This window comes from Chiloscyllium punctatum, chromosome 17 (assembly GCF_047496795.1).
Source record: "Chiloscyllium punctatum isolate Juve2018m chromosome 17, sChiPun1.3, whole genome shotgun sequence".
Classification (NCBI taxonomy): domain Eukaryota; kingdom Metazoa; phylum Chordata; class Chondrichthyes; order Orectolobiformes; family Hemiscylliidae; genus Chiloscyllium; species Chiloscyllium punctatum.
The window spans coordinates 70,937,065-70,946,556 of record NC_092755.1 but is presented as its reverse complement, the minus strand read 5'-3'; the positions used below and the strand labels follow the sequence as shown (position 1 = coordinate 70,946,556).

At 42.1% G+C, this 9,492-nt stretch overlaps 1 protein-coding gene across 2 annotated transcripts in view; it reads right to left on the bottom strand.

Moving 5' to 3' along the window:
* The window catches only part of LOC140487946 (transmembrane protein 132C), a 1,087,857-nt gene that overhangs the window by 162,736 nt on the left and 915,629 nt on the right, over positions 1 to 9,492 (bottom strand). The window lies entirely within an intron of this gene.

Genomic DNA, 9,492 nt, shown 5'->3' with positions numbered 1-9,492 from the left:
GCACTTGGATATAGATCAATTAGCATTAATAGCTGAGGCATTAATTAAAATACTCGCATTCTGATTGCTTATTCAACTGTAAAAGGAGTCTGGAACACAACTTCCCTACTGAGCAGATGAAATATTCAGGTAATTTCTGGACATTTTCCACAAATTAAATGGCTTTGATGTTTTAACTTGCAGGGCAAGCTTCAAACCCCATGGGGAAACAAAGTGGGAAGGGATTTGTCAGCACATATTGGAGAACCACCTGCATTATTGTTGCTAGTCAGTCTGACACAGCACCCTACTTTACAGAGTGAGTGAACACCCACTGAGCACAGTCAGGTTTACAGATGGTCTGGTAAATTAGAAAGAGCATCCTTCACTGCTGTACCTCCCACTGACATGCAGCTGTTTCCTTTATGGGTTGTCTGTCAATTGTTTTTTTTGGCATCGTGTATTCTTGGTTTCTACTAATTGTTTCAAGAAAGGATTAATATATAGTGTGATGAGAAGCTGAAAAGGAAACCATTGCACAATGATGAAGATGTGGTAACTATGTTACGTCAGCTGAGGCAATACAAGTCTTCAAAACCATAAATAACCCACTTACGTTGTCTGGAAATTCCATTCAAAAGTAGACAGGAATCTCGATTAACTGAAAGAATTATTACAGAACAACTCTTTGGTGAGGTTAGATATGTCATTCTGCATCCTTTCAAATGTTACATTTATCAAAGAACATGAGGTTTCCTTTGTTGTTTCATACCATTTGAAAATGACGAGCAGGAAAAGACCATGTGAACCATCCCATCTTTGTTATTATATGGGGTGGCAATGCAATGTCAAAATAACAGTGAGACCAATAGCACTGACCGCTAAAGATAGAGCAACTTCAGAGGCTGTTAACATTTGTACAAAGCAGGAAGAGCCTCAGTCAGCATTTTAACCCATGAGGCACAAGAAATAATTGTCAGCCCCTTCCTCTCTTTGCCTCAGAATCAAAAAAGCAGATTCTATCAGTAGGCCTAAACTCACCTGAATTAACCCCCTTTGTTTTTAGTCCAAGTCATTCTTAACATAGATTCATTGAGTCATACCATAGAAACAGACCCTTCGGCCCACCATGTCTATACCAATCAACAAACATTAATTTACATAAATTTCATTTACCTGACTGAGTGCTCACCCTGATACTTTGTAAAAGTTGTAAGAGTACCTAACCCCAGCATCCTCTCAGGCAGCACCCTGTGGGTGAAAACATTTTTCCTCAGATTTCCTTTAAATCGTTTGCTCCTTACCTTAAACTTAAGCCCTCTGGTCTCAGGCACATCTGGCATGGGGAAAGAGATTCTCACAATCTGCTCTGTCTCTATGCCTCTGATAATTTTGTATGTCTGAATCAGATCCTACTTCAGCTGCCTCTGCTCCAGTGAAAATAGACTCACCCATTCTAGTCTGTCCTCATAACTGAGACTTTGCATCCCAAACAATATCCTGGTGAATTCCCTCTGCACCCTCTCCAGTGCAATCATGTCCTTCCAATAGTGTGGTGACCAGAACTGCACACAGTATTCCAACTGTAGCCTAATCAATGTTTTATAAAGTTGTAACAAGACTGTCCTGCTCTTATATTCTACACCCCAGCTAATGAAGGCAAGAATCCCATTGCCTGTGTCATCACCCCGTTTGCCCGTGCAGGCACCTTCAGGGATCTATGGGCTTGTATACCAAAGTCCCTTTCTCCATCAGCATCCCTAGGGACCAACCATTCATTGTGTCTATGCTTCCCTTATTAAGCCTCCCAAAATGCATCACCTCACACCTATCAGGGTTAAATTCCATCAGCCATTGTTCTACCCAATTTTTCAGCTCATCAATATCAGACTGAGACCATCCTCCTCACAATCAACAATGTAGCCAATGTTTGTGTCATCTACAGGTTTACTCACTATATCTCCGAGATTCACATTCTAATCGTTAATGTGCAAGGAACAGCAAAGGTCCTAGCCTGTGGTATACCATTGGCTGCAGGTTTCCAATTACAAAAGCAAACCTCCACCATAACACTTTGGCTGCTTTCTGTAAGGCAAATTTGGATCCAGGTTGTCAACTTGCCTTGGATCCCATGGGCTGTTAAGTTTTGGACCAGCTTTCCACACACGAACCTTGTCAAAGTCCATGTAAACCACATCAAGTGCATTTGACTCTTCAAATTTAGTTACCTATTCAAAATACTCAATTAAATCAGTTGGCATTCTAATAGGTCCATGCTGACTATCTCTGATCAATTGTTGCCTTTCCAAGTCATGATTTATCCTTCAGAATTTTTCCAATAAATTTCCCTACCATCGACATCAGAGTAATTTGTAATGATCTCACCTATCCCCGATACACTTCTTGAACAAGCATTAGCTATCCTCCAGTCATCTAGTACTTTACCTGTTGCCGGTGAAGAATTAAATATCTCCACCAGGACCCCAGCAATATCCTCCCTTGCCTCATGCAGCAGCCAAGGATACATCTCATCAGGCCTTGGAGGTTTATACACCGTAATCCTAAAATATCTAATACCTCCTCCTTATTAATCTAGAACCTCTAGAACCTCACCATCCCAAATGAAATCCCCAGCAACAATAGCTTTCTCCTCTGTGATTACAAATGAGAAATATTCATTTAAGAACTCATCCACATCCACTGGCTCCATGTACAGATTGTTTCTTTGGTCTCCGATGAGTCCCATTCTTACCCTGGTACTCGGAAGAACCTAAAAAATGCCTTGGGGTTTTCCTTAATCCTATCTGCTAAAGATATTTCTTTTCCCTGTTTGCCCTCCTAATCTATTTTTCAAGCAACCTCCTACACTCTTCATACCTTTGGAGGACCTCCCCTTTTTTTTTAATATGCTGCAGCTGACATAATCTTCCTTCTTTTGCTTTATCAAACTCCCAAAATTCCTTTACATCCAGAGTTCCCTGAACTTTCTGCCCTTGCCCTTCACTCTTCGAGGAATATGTTGATCCTGAATTCTCTCGATACTAGATTTAAAAATACTACCTTTCCGACATCACTCAGATCTTGCTGCTTGCCTCTTTCAGCTTCTCCACTCTAAGGTGAGTCAAATACAAGACTCACTTCTAGTTATCCATCCAACTGATGTTGGAATAGGAAACAAAATGGGGTGGGATGGGGTGAGTTTGTATATAACTCCTGTTTCAGTCAAGTGAAATTACAATGCTACATCAGGTGAGCTTCAAACTTCAAACCCACCATAGAAACCCCACAACAAAACAAAGGGTGGCAGAAAATCAGTGTTTCAAGTTTCTACCTTAATTTATTCAGCAATCCAGCTGTTTATTGCACCAGTCTTGACAGCAGGCTTTTGTTGATAAAATAGAAACACTGCCTTTCCCCCAAAGACAATCCAATAACTCACGGGCAGCAGATTGGAGAAACATTCAGAACCATAACAACAGCGGGGAATGGAAAGGGCATGCATCGATTGGCACACCAGGATAACACAGCTGCTTACAGTGAGAAAGAAATGGTCTAAAAGTTTTCATTTTAATAAAGTATAAAGGCAAGTAAATGCCCACTGTACCAACAGGAAAGATGTTGTAAGCAACGTTTCTAGCCGGAAGAATGGAACTAGTGACATCAAGAATGGCAAACAGTAAAGGTACATCATAAATGTACCTGGTTGTTGGGGGAGGAGCTGTCTGTGAACGTTCAGGCGAGACGGAGGGAGGGAGGCCTATGGTGGCTGCAGGTTCGAAAGGAACATGAGCCATAATACTGGCCTAAATATTTTTGAACTTTTAAATCGATAGCTGAGGACCATTCAATGATACGTTTGTGCTCTTTTGGAGAGAATGTTTACCTTTTCATAGAAAACATTTTAATTCATTCATTGCTGGTTGGGCCAGCACTTACTGCCCATTCCTACCTGTCCTTGAGAAGTCAGTGATGAGCTGCAGCTGATGTGCTACATGTAAACCCACAATGCTGTTAGAGTTAGAGTTAGAGATGTACAGCACGGAAACAGACCCTTCGGTCCAACTTGTCTATGCCGACTGGATACCCCAACCTAATCTAGGCCCATTTGCCAGGATATTTCCCCATATCCCTCTAAACCCTTCATATTCATGTATCCATCCAGATGCCTTTAAAAAGTTAAAATTGTACAGCCTCTATCACTTCCTCTGGCAGCTCATTCCATACACACACACACTGTTCTTTACATGAAAGACTTATACCACATGATTACAGCAGTTCAAGAAGCTGCCTCACAACCACCGTTTCAAGGACAATCATACAAGTGCAATAAATGCTGGCTTAGTCAACAACATTAAAACATTACGTCAATGAAGTAAAAAGAAACCTCATAACATTTCAAAGTACTTTACAGATATTCTTTTTTCTGAAATGTGGTCACTTTTGTAATGTCAGCAATGCAACAGCCAATTTACACACAGTGATGTCACACAAACAGCAATGAAATAAATATAACCTAATCAGTTGATTTGTTGGTTATGGGATAAATATTAGCCAGGACAGGGGACAGAACGCCCCTGTTCTTCTATGAAATAGTGCCATAGAATTTGTTACGTTCAGTTGTGAAGGGAGACAAAGCTCTAGTTTAACCTTTCAGATAAAAGATGGCATGTCCCTCAATGCACACTGGAATATAAACTTACGATTTGTTTTAGAGAGCGAATTCCAGCATTTTGACCCAGCAACACTAAAGGAACAGCAATATATTTCTGAGTCAGGATGGTGAGAGCTTTGGAGGGGAACTTGCAGCTGGGGTGTTCCCACGTCCCTGCCTTTTAATAATTAGTTCTTTTAATAATTAGTGCATATCTTCTGGATGTTCAATCTCTCCTTTTGAGAAAAGTTCATAGAGGTCTTAGCTTTTTTTCCAATTAGCTTCCCATGGGGAGACAGGAAGGGAATGGAGAAAATTATTGGAAGGAACTGGGTGAGTTGGGCGTGGTAGGAAAAGAGAGGGAAAGAGAATAGAGAACAAAGAGTAATGGGGAGAAAAAAAAACAGAGCGTGGCTGGACAAAGGAAAGGCAGAGAGAGAGAGCTCTGAAATAAAGAAGAACACAAGCAGATGAAGAATAAATAAAGAGTGTGGAGATAGAAGTGACTAGGAAGACTGCTTGAGGGAGGATGTGTGCAGTTAGCCAAATCTGGCTTCAGCAGAAGAAGGGGATCGCTGTGCATCAGAGAGGTTTTCCAGTATCCACCTTTGTCCTTGGTATGGGAATGTTTTTGGATGAATGGTGAGATTACTGCATCGAACAGCATAAGGGAATATTATTAGGAGATGTCGTGTGATGATATATTTGCCTCCATCTTAAAAAGGAGGGAGGGAGGGGGAAAACCAGAATTAATGACCTATAACCTAACAACAATAGTAAGGAAAATTATGGAGTTTATTGTGAAGAATGTTATAACAGAACACTTAGAAAATACCAATGGGATTATACAAAGTCACCACAGATTTCTGAAAGGGAAACCTTGTTTGACAAACTTGCTTGAGTACTTTTGAGGGCATAACCATTAGCATCGAAAAGAGAGGAACAGTGGATATGGTGCCTTTGGATACTCAGAAGGGTTTTGATAATGTCCCTCAGAGAAGGTTATTGTGCTAAATCAAAGCACACGGGAATAATGCGAGATACTGGCCTGGACTAAGAACTGATTAGTGAGCAGTGAGTAGGAATACATGAATAATTTTCAGAGTGAAAGTTGGTGACAGTGGGGTATTGTGGGGATCTGTGCTTGGGTCCCAACCATTCACAAAATTAATCTGAAGTTGTCCACTTTGTATATATTAATGTTCAAAGGAACCAGGGTGTCCTTGTACATTCATCATTGAAAGCAAGAGTGTAGGTCCCGCAAATGGTTAGGAAGGCAAATGATATGTTGGCTTTCATTTAAGAGGAATTGAGTACAGGAGCAAGGAAGTCTTACTGCAGCTGTACAGGGCCTTAGTGAAACTGCACTGGAGCAGTTTTGGTCTCCTTACCTAAGGAAAGATATACTTAGCAAAGGGAGTGTCCAGTGAAGGTTCAGTAGACAGATTCCGGAGATGTCAGGTTTGTCATGTAAGGGGAAACTGCATCAATTGGACTTGCATTCAATGCAGTATGCCCTTGACCAGGGGTTTCCAGAATAAGGGACACTGTCAGGTGAACTAGAGGGATTCTCCACCTATAAGGCTGAGGAGGCAAAGTCACTGGATATATTTAGGCATAAATAAATACATTTCTAGGAGAGTTGAGTTTCTTGGCTCCCTCTTCCCCTTTCCTTCACAGGATGGTCCTTGAGGGCCTCCTGCTTCTTTTCATGCTCTGTGGAAAAAGGCTCTTTCTCTACCTGCCCTACTAATTCTCCCAGCACTGTTTCTGTCATTTGGGAACTCCTTGTTCTCTCAGTCCAGGTAGTGTTAACTTTGTAATAATGTACATTACAGCTACCGTTTAAGAAGCAGACTACTTTCGAGAAGAACATGCTGACTATCCCACACTTTGGGCAAACAAACCAGTCAGTAGCCTCTGAGATCCTCAGGTTGGAGAGGTGGATCTGCTCAGGCTAACACCACAACATTGCAGTCATGTCGGTGAGGAGGGGACAAGAACATCTTATGGAATCCAACTCAATAGGCATGGATGAAGGCTGGCAATGATTGTGATCCTTACTCCCAAAACCAGGAGCAACTGAAATGTTTTACCATTAAGTCCTTTTTAAACCATAATACATAACAATAGACAATAGGTGCAGGAGTAGGCCATTCTGCCCTTTGAGCCTACACCACCATTCAATATGATCATGGCTGATCATCCTTTATCAGTATCCTGTTCCTGCATAACCCTTGTTTCCACTATCCCTTGAGAGCTCTATCCAACTCTTTCTTAAATGAATCCAGAGACTGGGCCTCCACTGCCCTCTGGGCAGAGCATTCCACACAGCCACCACTCTCTGGGTGAAAAAGTTTCTCCTCATCTCTGTCCTAAGTAGTCTACCGTGTATTTTTAAGCTGTGTCCTCTGGTTCGGCACTCACCCATCAGCGGAAACATGTTTCCTGCCTCCAGACTGTCCAATCCTTTAAAAATTTTATATGTCTCAATCAGATCCCCTCTCAGTCTTCTAAACTCAAGGGTATACAAGCCCAGTCGCTCCAGTCTTTCAGCGTAAGGTAGTCCCGCCATTCCAGGAATTGACCTCGTGAACCTACGCTGCACTCCCTCAAATTTGGAGACCAGAACTGCACACAATACTCCAGGTGTGTCTCACCAGGGCCCAGTACAGCTGCAGAAGAACCTCTTTGCTTTTTTCTCAATCCCTCTTGTTATGAAGGCCAGCAGGCTATTAGCCTTCTTCACTACCTGCTGTACCTGCATGCTTACCTTCATTGACTGGTGTACAAGAACACCCAGATCTCTTTGTACTGTCCCTTTACCTAAATTGATTCCATTGAGGTAGTAATCTGTCTTCCTGTTCCTGCCACCATTATCCACATTAAACTGCATCTGCCATGCATCGGACCACTCACATAACCTGTCCAGGTCACCCTGTAATCTCCTAACATCCTCCTCACATTTCACCCTGCCACCCAGCTTAGTATCATCAGCAAATTTGCTAATGTTATTACTAATACCACCTTCTATATCATTAATGTTTATTGTAAAAAGCTGCGGTCCCAGCACTGATCCCTGCGGTATCCCACTGGTCACTGCCTGCCATTCCAAAATGGAGCTGTTTATCATTACTTTTTGTTTCCTGTCAGCCAACCAACTTTCAATCCAAGTTAGTACTTTGCCCCCAATACCATGCACCCTAATTTTGCTCACTAACCTCCTATGTGGGACTTTATCAAAAGCTTTCTGAAAGTCCAGGTACACTACATCTACTGGTTCTCCCTCGTCCATTTTCAGAGTTACATCCTCAAAATATTCCAGAAGATTAGTCAATCATGATTTCTTCTTCATAAATCCATGCTGACTCTGACCTATCCTGTTACTACTATCCAGATGTGTCGTAATTTCATCCTTTATAATAGACTCCAGCATCTTTCCCACCACTGAAGTCAGACTAACTGGTCTATAATTTCATGCTTTCTTTCTCCCACCTTTCTTAAAAAGTGGTACAACATTAGCCACCCTCCAATCTGCAGGAACTGATCCCAAATCTATCTCACTCTGGAAAATAATCACCAACGCATCCACGATTTCTCGAGCCGCCTCCTTCAGTACCCTGGGATATAGACCATCAGGCCCCGGAGACTTATCAACCTTCAGACCTAACAGTCTCTCCAACACCAATTCCTGGCAAATATAAATTCCCTTAAGTTCAGGTCCTTCAGCCACTGTTACCTCAGGGAGATTGCTTGTGTCTTCCCCAGTGAACACAGATCTGAAGTACCAATTCAATTCTTCTGCATTTCTTTGCTCCCGTAATATATTCCCCTGTTTCTGTCTTCAAGGGCCCAATTTTAGTCTTAACCTTTTTTTGCCTTTCACATACCTAAAAAAGCTTTTACTATCCTCCTTTATATTTTTGGCCAGTTTACCTTCGTGCCTCATTTTTTTCTCTGCGTATTTCCTTCTTAGCAATCTTCTGTTGTTCTTTAAAAGCTTCCCAGTCCTCCATTTTCCCACTTATCTTTGCTATGTTATACTTTTTCTCTTTTAACTTTATATGTTTCTTATCTTCCCTCGTCAGCCACGGCCACCCATGCCTCCTCCTAGGATCTTTCTTCCTTTTTGGAATGAACTGATCCTGCATCTTCTGCACTATACACAGAAATATCTGCCATTGTTCCTCCACTGTCATCCCTGCTAAGGTATTGCACCATTGAACCTTGGCCAGCTCCTCCCTCATAGCTCCATAGTTCCCTTTATTCAACAGAAATATTGTCACTTCCGATTGTACCATCTCCCTGTCAAATTGCAGATTGAAGCTTATTGTTTCATTGTCACTACTTCCCAATGGCTCCTTCACTTCGAGGTCCCTGATCAATTCTGGTTCGTTGCACAATACCAGATCCAGAATTGCCTTCTCCCTGGTAGGCTCCTGCACCAGCTGTTCTAAGAATCCATCTCGGAGGCACTCCACAAAGTCTCTTTCTTGAAGTCCAATACCATCCTGATTCTCCAAGTTTTCCTGCATGTTGAAATTCCCCATAACAACTGTAGTAACATCTTTGCGACAGACCAATTTCAGCTCCTTATTCAACTTACATCCGACATCCAGACTGCTGTTTGGGGGCCTGTAGTTAACTCCCAAGAGAGTCTTTTTACCCTTAGAATTTCTCAGCTCTATCCATACTGACTCTACATCCCCTGATTCTAGGCCCCCCCGCATAAGGGACTGAATATCCTCCCTTACCAACAAGGCCACCCCACCACCTCTGCCCGTCAGTCTGTCCTTATGATAGCACGTGTAGCCTTGAATATTCATTTCCCAGGCCCTGTCCACTTGAAGCCACGTCTCAGT